The sequence below is a fragment of the Bombina bombina genome, chromosome 2, assembly GCF_027579735.1.
Source record: "Bombina bombina isolate aBomBom1 chromosome 2, aBomBom1.pri, whole genome shotgun sequence".
Taxonomy (NCBI): domain Eukaryota; kingdom Metazoa; phylum Chordata; class Amphibia; order Anura; family Bombinatoridae; genus Bombina; species Bombina bombina.
Window position 1 is genome coordinate 315,319,911 of NC_069500.1, and position 15,404 is coordinate 315,335,314.

Below are 15,404 nucleotides of genomic sequence, written 5' to 3' on the forward strand. Positions count from 1 at the left end.
GAACAAAGAAAAGGTGTTGAACCTCTGCGAAATGTTGAATTGTGACCTCAGTGTCCTAGAAACGAATAAATATATACACTACTTCCTTCTCACAAAGGGATAGATTACAAGTGGAGCACAGATCATGTGGTAAGAATAAAGCACAATATGGTATTACAAGTGAATGGTAAAAAAATGGTTAACAAGAGAGCCTCAACCCTCCAAACAACTTTTAGGGTGGTCTATATTTTAAAGGATAGTGTAGGGAGCGCTATTAGAGCTTATATTACAAGTGGCAACTTCAGTGTTGTGCTTGAGCACAATACAAAATACCACTGAAAAATGTGGAGCTTTTGGACACCTGAAGTAAGCCATTAATGTTTGAAAATTTGCATATGAAACACATGCAAATGATATTTAAATACAGTATGTAAGTTATATTTATACTTATTTAATGTAAAACATAGGGTTAATATTGTCAAAAAGATTCAAAACTTGATTTAAAGGGATATTGTATATTACAAGATACTGAACTGGGAAGGGCTCAAACGTATAAAGGTATGTTTGTGTATATGCATGTGTGTATGAATATATGTATATATATATGTATGTGCATGTATGTGTGTATATATATGTGTGTGTGTGTGTGCATGTATGTGTGACACGTTTTAACTTAAATTTCAATATTATACCATACTATATATCTAAAGGAAGAACTCCACTACTTAAAGGGCCATTAAACCCAAATTTTCTCTTTAATGATTCAGATAGAGAATACAATTTTAAACAACATTCCAATTTACTTCTATTATCTAATTTGCTGCAATCTTTAGATATCCTTTGTTAAAGAAATAGCAATGCACATTGGTGAGCCAATCACATGAGGCATCTATGTGCAGCCACCAATCAGAAGCTACTGAGCCTATCTAGATATGCTTTTCAGGAAAGAATATCAAGAGAATGAAGCAAATTAGACAATAGAAGTAAATTAGAAAGTTGTTTAAAATGGTATACTCTATCTGAATCATGAAAGAAAAAAATGTAGGTTTAATGTCTCTTTAAGTAGTGGTTTAGTGCACAATCGGCTTAAGGGTCTGAGCAATAGCCAGCATCATTTTTACTTCACACCCCCAAAGAAGTCTTTTATGTAAGGTATTTAGTGCACCCGCACTATCCGACATCCAGATGTTAGAGTACCATAAATTATCGACCAAACATTAAAATATTACTTTTAACTTTTAATATGAGCACAAGAATAAAAACGATATTGATTTAACACACGATAACTTTAATATTTTTGTGCTCCACTTCTAATCTAGGCAAGTTCATTGAAAGCTTTTGTGTAGTGGCATGTGACACGCTGATGAGAATACTCATTATAATTTTTCAAAAATATAAGGTCAGTCAGAATCCTTTAGAAAAACATATCTGATGGTTTTCAACAGAAAAGCACTATTAAAGTCTATGGAGTGTTTTGTAAATAAATGATTTAATACATTTTTCTAAAGGATTGTGATCGACTCCTATGTTAGTAGAACATTATTTAACTCATTAATTAACACCTGAACAATTAATCAAAACTGAGCCAAATCCATAAACATTAGAATGGAACAGCCTTAATTAGGGGATTTCCTTGTAGTGGTTTAGGTGATGGCTTCGCTGCATTCCACTTTGACTTGTGAGAAAACTTAGTACACTTCAAAGTAAAGTTTTCCTCCACCCACTTACCAATAGGAATGTGTGAATGATTTGGCACTTATTTAAAGAAAAACCTTGGCCACATTTATCTGACCTAAACAAATGCCAAAAGCGCATTTTTTCAATTACATAAGTGATTTTATTTTCTAACGGTCTTACAATAACAGTTGAGAATGACATATTGTCCTAGAAATCAGGGAAGATACTGAATACATGGTATTGGTCAGTATGTGATGTATGATAGAGTGGAGGGCTCAATTTGTTTCCCTTTTTTGATATTCATAAATCTACCATTTCAATTACTTTAAAGTTTCTTTCTTTCTTTCTTTTAACTTGGGACTTGGAGTGTCTATGGCTTGGAAGCCAAATGGAAATAAGGCGTGGTCAGATTAATCTTCCATAGGTAGAGCTCACAACCCAGTACCATCCTGCAAAATAAGAAACATATTTACCTGCCTGTATTTAGTTACCCATAAAATTCAATGGGTATTAAAGTTATTATTTATATTTGAATTATACATTAAATCTATCCATTGCAAACAATATGTACAGAAATGTATTATAATCATTTAAACTGTAGTCCAGAATAATCCTCCTAGAAAAAGCCTCTTGGGTGCTGTTTTATCAACTCCTATGTGGTTAGTTATGAGCAGAAGTAAATTAGCACCTGCACATATCAAGCAATTATTGCACAGCATGTTGGAGGGTCATGATCCAGAATTCCACACAATTGCATTCCAGCCTCTCTGGTAACCAGTAGAATACAATATACTTTTAAGCTCAAAAGAAAGGCAAGCAAAATTTACTGTATAATGAAACCTTTTTATGCAGAATTTCATTGTTAGTTTAAGATCTCTTAAATGCTACTTTTAAGTTTACCTTAGTCAACCATTTTTTTTATTTACTGTTATATATATATATATATATATATATATATATATATATATATATATATATATATATATATATATATATATAACTAACAGTATATATCTTTATTTTACCTATATATATATATATATATATATATATATATATATATATATATATATATATATATATATATATATATATATATATATAACTAACAGTATATATCTTTATTTTACCTTATATATATATATATATATATATATATATATATATATATATATATATATATATATATATATATATATATATAACTAACAGTATATATCTTTATTTTACCTATATATATATATATATATATATATATATATATATATATATATATATATATATATATATATATATATATATATATATATATATATATATATATATATCTAACAGTATATATCTTTATTTTACCTATATATATATATATATATATATATATATATATATAAAACTAACAGTATATATCTTTATTTTACCTATGGACATGTAAAATATTTTCAAATTATTATTTGTAATATATTGTTCATTTCAACAGTGTGCAGTTTATTATTAGTTTATTTCTAATCATGCTGTGGTGAAATTGCAGCATTTGTGGAGGATTTCTGTGTGACACATTCAGCACATCTGTTTTATGTAGAGTGCCTCTCATCTTTATGCAGTTGTTGCCTATCATTACACAAAAAGCTATCATCAAGAAAAAGGCTGCTTACACTAAGCTGATCTTCTGCAGCTACCACACTTCACATATTATAAAAATGAGTGGGCTTTAAATGCAGTTCTGAGGATTACTGTAGAAGACAAGGCTAACACCTACATTTACCCATTGGACATCTCATACAAATAATTATTTCAGCTACATCATATTACTTTAGCTCAGTATCACAATACCCACCATATAAGGCAGTCTGGAAGTTGTCGATGATTTGGCTACAATGCATATACAAAATGTTTTTTTTTAACATATTATGTCATCTTCCTGACGCTGAATATTAGCTGAATATTATTCCTAGGATATATATATATATATATATATATATACACATACACACAATCCAACAAATGCACTCTCTGGATTTAAACCACAGCAACTTTATTGTGTGACGTCTCGGAGCATTCACCAGACTGTCTGAGGAAGGGGTGAATGCTCCAAAACGTCACACAATAAAGTTGCTGTGGTTTAAATCCAGAGACAGCATTTGTTGGATTGTGTATATTGTAAAATTTTGCACCCTGGTATTTGTCTGTTCAGCGAGTGGGAGTGCACTTTCCACCTATATATATATATATTTTTTTTTAAATGTGAGCAATAAAAGAAACAGTTTTTTATATTTTGCTTTTTTATTTTTTTGTCTGAAGAGATATGTTTGTAACATTGTGTAAGTAGCAAACTGCAAATTTTTCTGGGATGCAATCATTTTGCCATCATTGACATATGTCCTAGAAAAAATATATGACTTAAGACTTATAATACCTCATACATACATACTAAAATTTAAACAGGAAAGAAAATGTACTAACATAACAAATTATATATATATATTTAAAAGGATTTTACCTTGTTTAATTCATATGCAAAGAAAGTTTACTTTCCAATTACTTTCACATTTATTCCCGGATATGTGTTTGTGACAAACTTCTTGCATTAGGTGTAACTTTCTGTGGTTTTAATGCGCTTTTAATAGTAGAAAATACTAACAAATGGCTACTGAATGCAGCACCTCACACCGCCATGTGCCATAGACACAGCTATTTTCCATCTGGACAAAAATAACAGTTTGAAGCATTGATTTCATAGCTAACAGCATTTTAATTAGGAATGGATGAATGATTTCGGCACATTTCTTATAAAATAACTAATGATTTATGAACATTCTGATAATTTTTGTGTTAAACAAAAGCTACATTTAGTCATATGAAATAACATTTGATTTTAGAAAAAAAAAAAATTAAATAGCTATAAAATCCAATGTTTTATTGAGTTCTCAAGGTAAGTCTATGATAATCAGCATTCATAGTTTACATTTGTAACACTTGTGTAACAACATTTAAATGTCAGAATAAATGTCAAGGGACTGTCAAAAAATGTACCTTCATTTCCAGTTATCATTTTATTTATTTTGTAACATTATAGCAGATGACTAAGCAGTACCAAGAGCTCCTCAAAATATTAAGGCAGCACAAAAAGAAAATAGTAAACTTCAAATTATATTTTATTGATTTTTATTATATTTATTTAATTTACTGCAATTAAGCACACTATTGCAAACTATCTATATACACAAGAAATGTTTCTAAAAGCAATGAACACTGGCAATTTTATTCTATTAGCACATATGCAAGGTTTTGGGAATCAACAACAGTTCAGGGATACACCCCCTTTTTAAAGTTCAGATCTAAACAATCAATGTGGAGCATATTACAAGGTCTTGAATTTGCAATAATATATTTAAATTTTAGAAAAAATTAAACATAATTTTTCTCTCCCTTTTTTCTACAAATTAAAATTTAATGATTCAGATAGGGCATGCAATTTTAAACAACTTTCCATTTTATTTTATCATCAAATTTGCTTTGTTCTCTTGATATTCTTTGTTGAAAGCTAAACCTAGACAGGCTCATATGCTAATTTCTAAGCCCTTGAAGGCTGCCTCTTATCTCAGTGCATTTTGACAGGTTTTTTTTACAACTAGACAGCGCTAGTTTATCTGTGCCATATAGATAAACAATGTGCTCACTCCTTTGGAGTTCCTTATGAGTCAACACTGATTGGCTAAAATGGAAATCTGTCAAAAGAACTAAAATAGCGGCAGTCTGCAGAGGCTTAGATAGTAATCACAGAGGTAAAAGATATATTAATATAACCATGCTGGTAGGAGGCTTAGATAGGTAATCACAGAGGTAAAGATATATTAATATAACCGTGCTGGTTATGCAAAACTTTGGAATGGGTAATAAAGGGATTATCTATCTTTTAAAAAAATAATAATTCTGGAATAGACTGTCCCTTTAACTCTGAAATGTGTAGAATATATAATAACCAGTAGAATGGGAAGTGAGAATACCTGATTTTCAATAAAATCTATTTATGAATAAAGTCTGTAGCAACCTTAAATTTATTTATTTATAAAATATTTTACCAGGAAGGATACATTGAGATTTCTCTCATTTTCAAGTATGTCCTAAAATAACTTGTATAAAAATTGCATGTATTAGTTCTATTACACTCAAGACTATAACATCTAAAATGCAGAGGTGATCATTATTGCTAAATGAAGAAAAAAAATTGCCTTGGTAACATTATCGTGCATAATTTAAAATGTTTGTTTAAGCCAGTATAATGTACACCACTTAGAAGTTTAGAAAGTAATTTAACGTTTTCCAGTCGCAAGTTCATATACTGTTATATATTCAATACTACAATGTGTTGTTAATTATAAACTGTAAGTTATGCACTGATATATTCCCATCATTCACCACACCCACATAACCTCTCTATTACAATATTATAAAATAATATTAATAATCAGAAAAAAAAGCCATGAAAAAAGATTTAGCTGATATTTATTCAATGTTATATATTCTGTTATATATTCAATACTACAATGTGTTGTTAATTATAAACTGTAAGTTATGCACTGATATATTCCCATCATTCACCACACCCACATAACCTCTCTATTACAATATTATAAAATAATATTAATAATCAGAAAAAAAAGGCATGAAAAAAGATTTAGCTGATATTTTAGAATTTGTTCCAAATATGTGCAGACATTTTCTACTGTAAAATATATGGTGTAACCTTAACCTGTAATATTTCACAGGACTGGCAAATTGAACTCTCAGTGATAAAGTTTTGATTCTAGTTGCAAAAAAAAAGTGGCCTATAAATTTTGAACTACATTAAAGTTTACAGGTTGAAAACAAGACTAAATCACTATGAAATGTTCAAACTGTAGAACTTTTTTACATGTTAACTAGATGTGAATTATATGCAGCTTATGGTGCTGTTAGCTATACATCTGGTGAACATTTAAACAGAGCAAGCATTGTCCAGGTTGGTAAATATTACCTAGTGATGTCTGCATGCTTCCTTTAAACACTGTAGTTTTGTAGATGAATCTACAGGGATCTGAAGGCTAGACTTTCAGGAGCTGATGTTAAACTACGTAATTAAAATAAATGCCACTGTTCATATGAAAGTAATCATTACAACGGTTTTAGCTATTATTCTAGGATATTTTTAACACTACCCTGGCAGTCCGATTTATAAGAGTGAATATATTTTGAAAGCTGAGGCATCAGAAAGGTTTTATCTCAAAGTTTGTTATTTTGTGATTATGCAGTCTGTGACTTCATTATATGTTATAGCTGTGACATTGAGAAATATTACACTGGATTGAGAAATATTGTCATCAAATGTATTTCTGTTTTTTATACCCTTTATTGGTTTATACAACACAAGTGAAATCTTCTAGTAAATCTTGGGCCAAAGTGTTGTATAAGTATAAAACACCAGTCAGTGCCATTTAATTTAATACAGAGTCAGTGGTGTCAATTGATTTAATACTAGGCCCACTTTAGCAAGCAATTGCCCAATGTTTTACTTGTTTCTCCTGCTATAATTATATGCAACTATGTTTTTGTTCTCTCTAATTGGCTGTATCCTATTCTTATATACAGGCAAACATAAAGATTGTCCATTCAAATGGCTTCTCTGTTAAATTTCAGCTTTTAGTGATTGTTGTTCCTATAGACCTGGGTCTAGTTTACCATTCACAAATGTGTTTTGATTTGTATAAAGTAATTTGACAACAGAAGTAAATAAGAAATCTCTTAAAATTACATATCTGTCTGAACCAAGTTTAATTTTGAATTGCATGTCCCTTTAAGCAACTAGCAAACATTAAACACTTACCCTAGTATGCTTAGAGCTAACCTTTTTTATTATTAATTATAGGGCTGTTTAGTATTCTGACAAAATGAATTAATGTATGATTGTTGCAATATAAAAGTTAATATGTGCCTTGATTGGTTAATTAATGTTGTGTGTTCTACTAATTTCTGCAATGGACAAATATAGTCTGTCTTTTTGTTATCAATGCTGTTAAAGTAATAAAATAACATATTTACTATAATAACAAAAACCACTGCACTTGAAACAAAAAGGTTACAAATACAATATACTCAGAAGGTGTATGTAATGTGTTTTTGCTGTCAATAAATAATAAGACTTCTAGAGTAACAATTTCAAAAATAAATGTGACATCAATAAAAATGTCAAGTACAATGTGTATGAAATGGTATGAAATTGTATGCTACATAAATCAAAACAGCAAAATTTACCAACCTGCTCTACAGTATCACATATCTTTGTTAACCCTTGACATGCCTCTTTTTTGAGGCATTGCAACTAGTTTATTTCCAAAAAAAGGCTTAGAATTGTGAGAGTTTCATTTTACATGAAAGCAAAACATTGATTTAATGTTTGGTATTTTAAGTTACAGAATTGATGCCAAATACGTAAAAGGAAGCACTGGTAGAATTTCAGAAAAGTATAGATTTAATAGAACATTTTCGGAACAGAATCCCTTCATTCATACTGAGGAATACAGAACATCAAAGTTTTACACACATTGTACCACTCCAGTGAGACAGATATATATAGGGGTCGATGTCTCAAAGGATTTGCATGCCTTTGCACCCCTACGACTGCAGGATCTCACAAGAGAACCTGCAGTCCGTATTTATGAAGCAGCGGTCATCAGACTGCTGCTTCCCTAACCTCTTCTCCACCACTTGTCCAACCGGGGGGGGGGAACCTTGACAGCTCCAGCCCGTGCGTCATTGGCTGTGCGTGGCAGGGGGCGGCCTTGCACAAGAGCGCAAAATAGGGCTAAAATATATATTTTACATTTTAATGGAAGTATGAGCTGTACAGCAAGGTAAACTGTACTCAAGTGAGAACTATTTTTTTAGAACAAACTATCAAGCTTTGATGATTCTCAGATGAGCTCATCAGACATTCTTTTTGGATGTGTGTAAATAAACCTGAGGAACTACATGGGTTTTCTGAGGTAAATGAAAAAGTTAATTGTTTAGAGAATTGCTTCAGTGATAAACCGTATATTATCTATTTTAATCGATCTGAATTTGTTTGCAATGTGTGTCACACATTTGCTGGGTTTTAAAACTTAAACCCACTCCAACATGTTTGAAACCCAATGATAACCAATTTATCTTACATTTGACCGTTTGTAGCAAGTACATTTTCCATATAGATTGCATGGGGACAATTCAACATCACTATTTAAATAAATCAGAAAAATCTTTGTCAACTCTTTGGGGTAAATTTATCATAACTGCAGACGTGCAGGTTTGCAAGTAGTGAACCTGTCTGCCTGCAATCGCTGCTTGCGATGTTTCATCACACAGCAACATGTATCACTGTACAAGAGGAATCTTGTGCAATGTTGCTCCTGTTCCATCTAAACAAATAAACTTGACAATTTTTTTTATCTTTGTGCTAGTAAAGACTCCAGTCAGAGTCAGTTGCGCATTATTCTATAGGGAAAGCTATAGGGGCAGAAAACACATTGGGGCATATCTATCAAGCTCTGTATAGAGCTTGAAGCCCTGTGTTTCTGGCGAGCCTTCAGTTTAAAGACCGCTGCTCTGAGGAGGCAGACAGACATCGCCGCAATTCAACCCGATCCAATACGATCAGGTTGATTGACACCCCCTGCTATTGGCCGCGAATATGCAGGGGGCGTATTGCTCTCCACATTCAGCGAGGTCTGTCGGACATGATCCGCAATGTCCCTTTGAGATTATAATATAAAATGTTTTATTATGAACAGTAAATAAAGCATTTTCCAATTCTGAGCATTTGAGTTGCACATGGCAGGCTTCACAAACCTAGACCTGCCACATATCAGTACCTTTCTGGCCTGAGCAGGGATTATCAGATACAACTGTAAAACAATGATAGTTTTGCAAAAAATGGACAGTGGCTAACTGTGTCTCCTTTAGCGCCTGAATTTCTAAAACTCTCTGCCAAAATTATATAAGAAGCCTTGTCAGTATTATGAGGCCACTCAGTGATTGTACTAAAGGCAATTTTTACCTTGGGAACCTTATCTCATTAAAAGGATTTCTCAAATATGCTTTATGCTAGAGATAAACTGACTTTAAAATGCAGTGCTTAGTAAAATAAGCTGGTGATTGGAGTTTGGGTATAAAAAAAACATTTGCAGCAAATTAGGTGTTAATGCATTCAGCTTTTTTTCACTCACCAAGTATGTAGTATTGTAATTTTTTACAGTCCCTTTAATGTTTGTAACATCGCAAAAAGTGCTTTTTACATAGGTTGTGAAGCAAAATCCTATTATTATGTAAATTAATAGGCAATCAGAATTACATTTATGTTTAGGGAGCATGGAATTTAAAATTCCCCATACAATAATAATTTTTTGGGATTACAAAATAATAATAATAATAATAATGATAATAATAATAATAATAATAATAATAATAAATGTGATCTACTTCCTTTATTTACTAACTTTTTCTGTAATATAACCCTAAAAAGTATTTTTTTCCCACTGCCCCGTGGAACCTTCACTGCATCCTGTAGACTTCAGAAATATATTCCTGCAGCATGCTAAAAAGTAAATGCTTGATCAGTGAGGAGCTGTTTTATATTTTTCCCTAAATGGTCACAGTAAAGGAGATAAGGTTGCCATGTTAAAGGGACAGTATACACTCATTTTCATATAACTGCATGTAATAGACACTACTATAAAGAATAAGATGCACAGATACTGATATAAAAATCCAGTATAAAACTGTTTAAAAACTTACTTAGAAGCTGTCAGTTTGGCTCTGTTGAAAAGCTAGCTGGAAAGCCCACTGCAAGTGGGAAATAAGACACCCCCCCCCCTTCTTTTGCATATGAAAAGACCTTTTACACAAACAGGAGCAAGCTGGAGAAGGTAGCTGACAGTATTCACATAAAACTTTGGGGCTTGGTTAGGAGTCTGAAAATCAGAGCAATGTTATTTAAAAATAAGCAAAATTATACATTTATTTTAAAAAAACCTTTATGGGCTATATAAATAGATCATCTACAAAACATTTATGCAAAGAAAAAATGAGTGTATAATGTCCCTTTAAAGAGCCTTTTCAATGGGCAAATCCATCAACTGCAAAATAATGCACAATTTGCAAGCAAAATATATGTTTTAAAGGGACATTTATATGAAAAAAAACTTTTATGATTCAGATAGAGCAGCAGTTTTAAGACATTTTTAAATTTACTTCCATTATCAAAATTTTCACAGTCTTTTTATATTCACACTTTCTGGGGAACAAGATTCTACTGAGCATGTGCACAAGTTCACAGGGTATACTAGTCTGTGATTGGCAGATGTCTGTCACATGGTACAGGGGGGCGGAAAATGGGAGAAAAAATAAATTTGTCAGAAAGAATCAACTGCTTATTTGAAATTCAGAATAGGTGTTAAATCTTTATATTTTTATTATGCACTTGTTAATTATGCAATTCTACTGCATTGAGTGGTCCTTTAAATATTTTTAGAGAATTTATTTATATAGAAATTCAGGGCTGAACTTCTTATATATAGTAGATAGATAAATGGACATGAAAAGTATAGAAAAGACAACACTGTAATGTGCATGGGTGCATTTCAATTTAAAAATAAGTATTTTTGCATTATAATTCCATTAGTAAAAATGCTTCTAGTAAAAGTTAATACTGTTTCAGCAGCATATGCACATATGCTATGTGTGCCTAAATGATTGGGATTCAAACTCCATGGCTGCTCTGAAAGCTGGCAGTAGTGTATATTGCCTCAGTAAAGACTTAATGTGTGCCATACAAGCCACTGCTGACCTCTGAGAAGGTCTGGCGTTTCAATGCTGGTGCACGGGGCACTCACAGGCTATGTGCGTATACTGCTGAAAAACAGTAATAACTTCTACTACAATAATTTTTGCTAATGGAAATATATTACAAAAATGTTTATATTTAAAATGTAAATGCACCCTTATAATTCAATTTTAAAGGGATACTAAACCCAATTTTTTTCTTACATGATTCAGTTAGAGCATGCAATTTTAAGCAACTTTGTAATTTACTCCTATTATCAATTTTTCTTCATTCTCTTGCTAACTTTATTTTAAAAAGCAGGAATGTAAAGCTTAGGAGCCAGCCCATTTTTGTTTCAGAACCTGGGATTCACTGGCTTATTGGTGGATAACTGTAACCACCAATAAGCAAGTGCTATCCAGGGTGCTAAACCTAAAATGGGCCAGCTCCTAAGCTTTACATTCCTGCTTTTTAAATAAAGATAGCAAGAGAAAGAAGAAAAAATTGATAATAGGAGTAAATTCGAAAGCTGCTTAAAATTGCCTGCTCTATATTTTTCCTTAGGATAGCCTTATGCATGTCCCAGGCATTTTTTAATTCCTTTACAGTCTTTGTGTTCACCACCTCAAATGGAAGTTTATTCCATGAATCCACCACCCTTTCTGTAAAAAAATGCTTCCTCAAATTTCTCCTGAATCTGCTACCCTCTAACTTTAGATTGTGACCCCTTGTTTTGTCATTTATTTTTGTGTGAACAAAAACATGAACCATGAAAGAAAAAATGTGGGTTTAGCATCCCTTTAACCTCCCTATCTCTTTAAAGTAACTGTAACTATCGTTTTAACTTAAAGGGACACTAAACTCAATTTTTTTTCTTTCATGATTCAGATAGAGCATGCAATTTTACACAACTTTAAAACAACTTTGTAATTTTCTCCTATTATCAAATTTTCTTCATTCTCTTGGTATCTTTATTTAAAAAGCAGGTATGTAAAGCTTAGGAGCCAGCCCATTTTAGGTTCAGCACCCTGGATAGCGCTTGCTTATTGGTAGCTACATTTAGCAAAGCAATAAGCAAGCACCCAGGTTCTGAACCAAAAAGGGGACGGCTTCTAAGCTTTACATTCCTCCTTTTTTTTAAAAAGATAGCAAGAGAACAAAGAAAAATTGATAATAAGAGTAAATTAGAAAGTTACTTAAAATTGCATGCTCTATCTGAATCATTAAAGAACAACATTGGGTTTAGTATCCCTTTAACATACAGACAAATGAGCCCCATTCTTTTTGATACTGTCCAATATATTCCGTGTTTTTCTTTAGCTTATTAGTTAATTTTTTTAAAGGACTGAATCATTCTGTAAATACAAAAGAAATAAATCTGCATTTTCTTCTTCCAAAATCTAAATAAATGTATTTTAAAAAAATATTACCATTTTAGAATTGCACATTTTAAAAGCAACAGAACTAAATCATGTTACATTTTTATGAGGGAAAGCCAAACAGCAAATCATTATTAGGTTGCCAAGTTTAATCGGAATGATATTTTTTCCACAATGTTATAGACTGATTAAAAATAATATAGACATAATATAAATACAATTTAACAAAGTGTTAACAGTTTCTGTTATATTCAGTTTGCTCTTGATTTTTCCATTTATTTGTATTATTTTGCAATAAAAAGTTTATTCAAATTGTACAATTATAGACATTGACATTTTCTCTACAATATTGAAATTGTAAGATTTAACTTTTAATTTTAAAATGCTGACCATGAATATTGATATTTTTTTCTGATGTCATAGAGTAAATATTGTGGACATTAGAATATAATTGATGTTCATTCTTTTATTCTTTTTTTTTCTAATATGCTATTACATAAAAATATATATTTCAAATGTATTTATCTAAAGTATTCTGAACACTGACATGTGTTTTGAAATATAGCAATGGTCAAGAATTGGAAAGACTCATTTGCTGACCTTCATTTCGTCATTGACTAGGTTAATGTATAAATGGCAATTTTTATAAAAGGTACACAAGATTGATTAAATGTGATATGTATAGAGATTGTTTACTGGTGAGATAAATTCCTTGAGCTTTATTCATGGACATTCATTCATCAAACTGAAAGTAACTACACAACAGCAGACTCACTTAGGTGTGTATCAATAATACATCTTCAAGAGAAATGTGTGCTAAAATCATGTACTGTGAGTCTTCTCACATTTTTTATTAAATTAACATTAAATACAGTAAAATTGCAATATCAACAACTGCATACAAAATAAGACAATGCAATAGCACTTAGTCTAAATTTAAAATAAGTAGTAGATTATATTTCTGACAAATTAATTTTTTTCCCTACCCTTGCATCATGTGACAGTCATTAGCCAATCACAAAATATGTATATACTGGGAATTCTTGCACATGCCCGGTAGGAGCTGGTGTCTCAGAAAGTATACATAAAAAGCAAGATTGTGCACGTTTAGATAATGGAAGGGGTTTGGAAAGTTGATTAAAATTGTGTGTTCCATCTGAATGAGGAAAGTTACATTTTTTTTTAGATAGCCTTTAAAGAGACATAAAAGCCCAAACATGTCTTTTGTGATTCAAATAGAGCATACAATTTTAAACAACTTCCCAATTTGCTTCAATTATCAAATTGTCTTCATTATTTTTTGTATCCTTTGTTTAAAAGCAGGTAGCATTATTTTTAACAATGTATACATTAGCAAGAGCACTAGATGGCAGCACTATTTCCTCTAATGTAGTGTTCCAGACATGTGCATGCTACCTATCTAGATAACCCTTCAACTAAGAATAACAAGAGAACAAAAATATAATAATACAAGTAAATTAGAAACTTTATTAAATGTGTTTTCTCTAGCTGAATCAGGAAAGAAAACATTTGGATTTCATGTTCATTTAAATACAAGTAATAAAATGTGTATGATTGTCCAAAAAACAAATAGGTATTTATGTTTATGCATTAGGCATTCATCTTAGAAATATAATTCCATATAGAATCCATACCATATTCCAAAACATATAATTCCATATAGAATCCCTACCATATTCCAAAACATATAATTCCATATAGAATCCCTACCATATTCCAAAACATATAATTCCATATAGAATCCCTACCATATTCCAAAGCAGTTGAAAAATGATTAGTGAAAAGGTTGTAAAGAAAAGATATATCAGCACTTTAAACATTTTACAGTGTAAGTTGCAAAAAACAAAAGTCTTTCAAAAAGCCATCTAAATTAAGGCTGTATTCACTCTAGACTGGCAGGGAGCATATCTACAGCTAGTCCTGCAACTGTTGAGTTCATAATGTAAAGGGAAATGAAAGACAAAATTAAATGTCATGATACAGATAATGCATACAATTTTAATCAAATTTCCAATTCACTTCTATTATGAAATTTACTTCATTCTGATGGTCCTTTCTTGAAGAGCATACCTAGTTAGTAGTGCTTGCAACAATATTTTTAACAATGATGACCTTTAGTGCTTAAAATGTTTATCATTCATGCCATGCATATTTTCAACTAATTGACTGCAAAGGGCTCCAATGTACTTGTGACAGTTAAAGTCTGTGAGGCCTATTTAACAAATGTCTGTCGGACCTGATCCGACAGTGCGAATCAGGTCCGTCAGACATCGCTGAATGCGGAGAGCAATATGCTCTGTGTGTGTAGGTGTTTATTTGTGTATATATATGTCTGTAAATACATATATACACATAAATAAACATATATACAGTATATATACATACATCTTTAGACATGTATATCGTTGTCAAAATTCCTTTGACTGTTTTTTTCTCTCTAACACATGAGACCTCATATCTTTGAGCCCTTTAAAAATGTTTCTGCCATTTTTAAAAAATAATTTTTATTTTATAGT

General features: G+C 31.2%; 1 protein-coding gene across 1 annotated transcript in view; it reads left to right on the forward strand.

Annotated features, from left to right (window-relative positions):
- The window catches only part of CHSY3 (chondroitin sulfate synthase 3), a 542,146-nt gene that overhangs the window by 263,544 nt on the left and 263,198 nt on the right, over nt 1-15,404 (forward strand). The gene's annotated exons all lie outside the window — the stretch shown is intronic.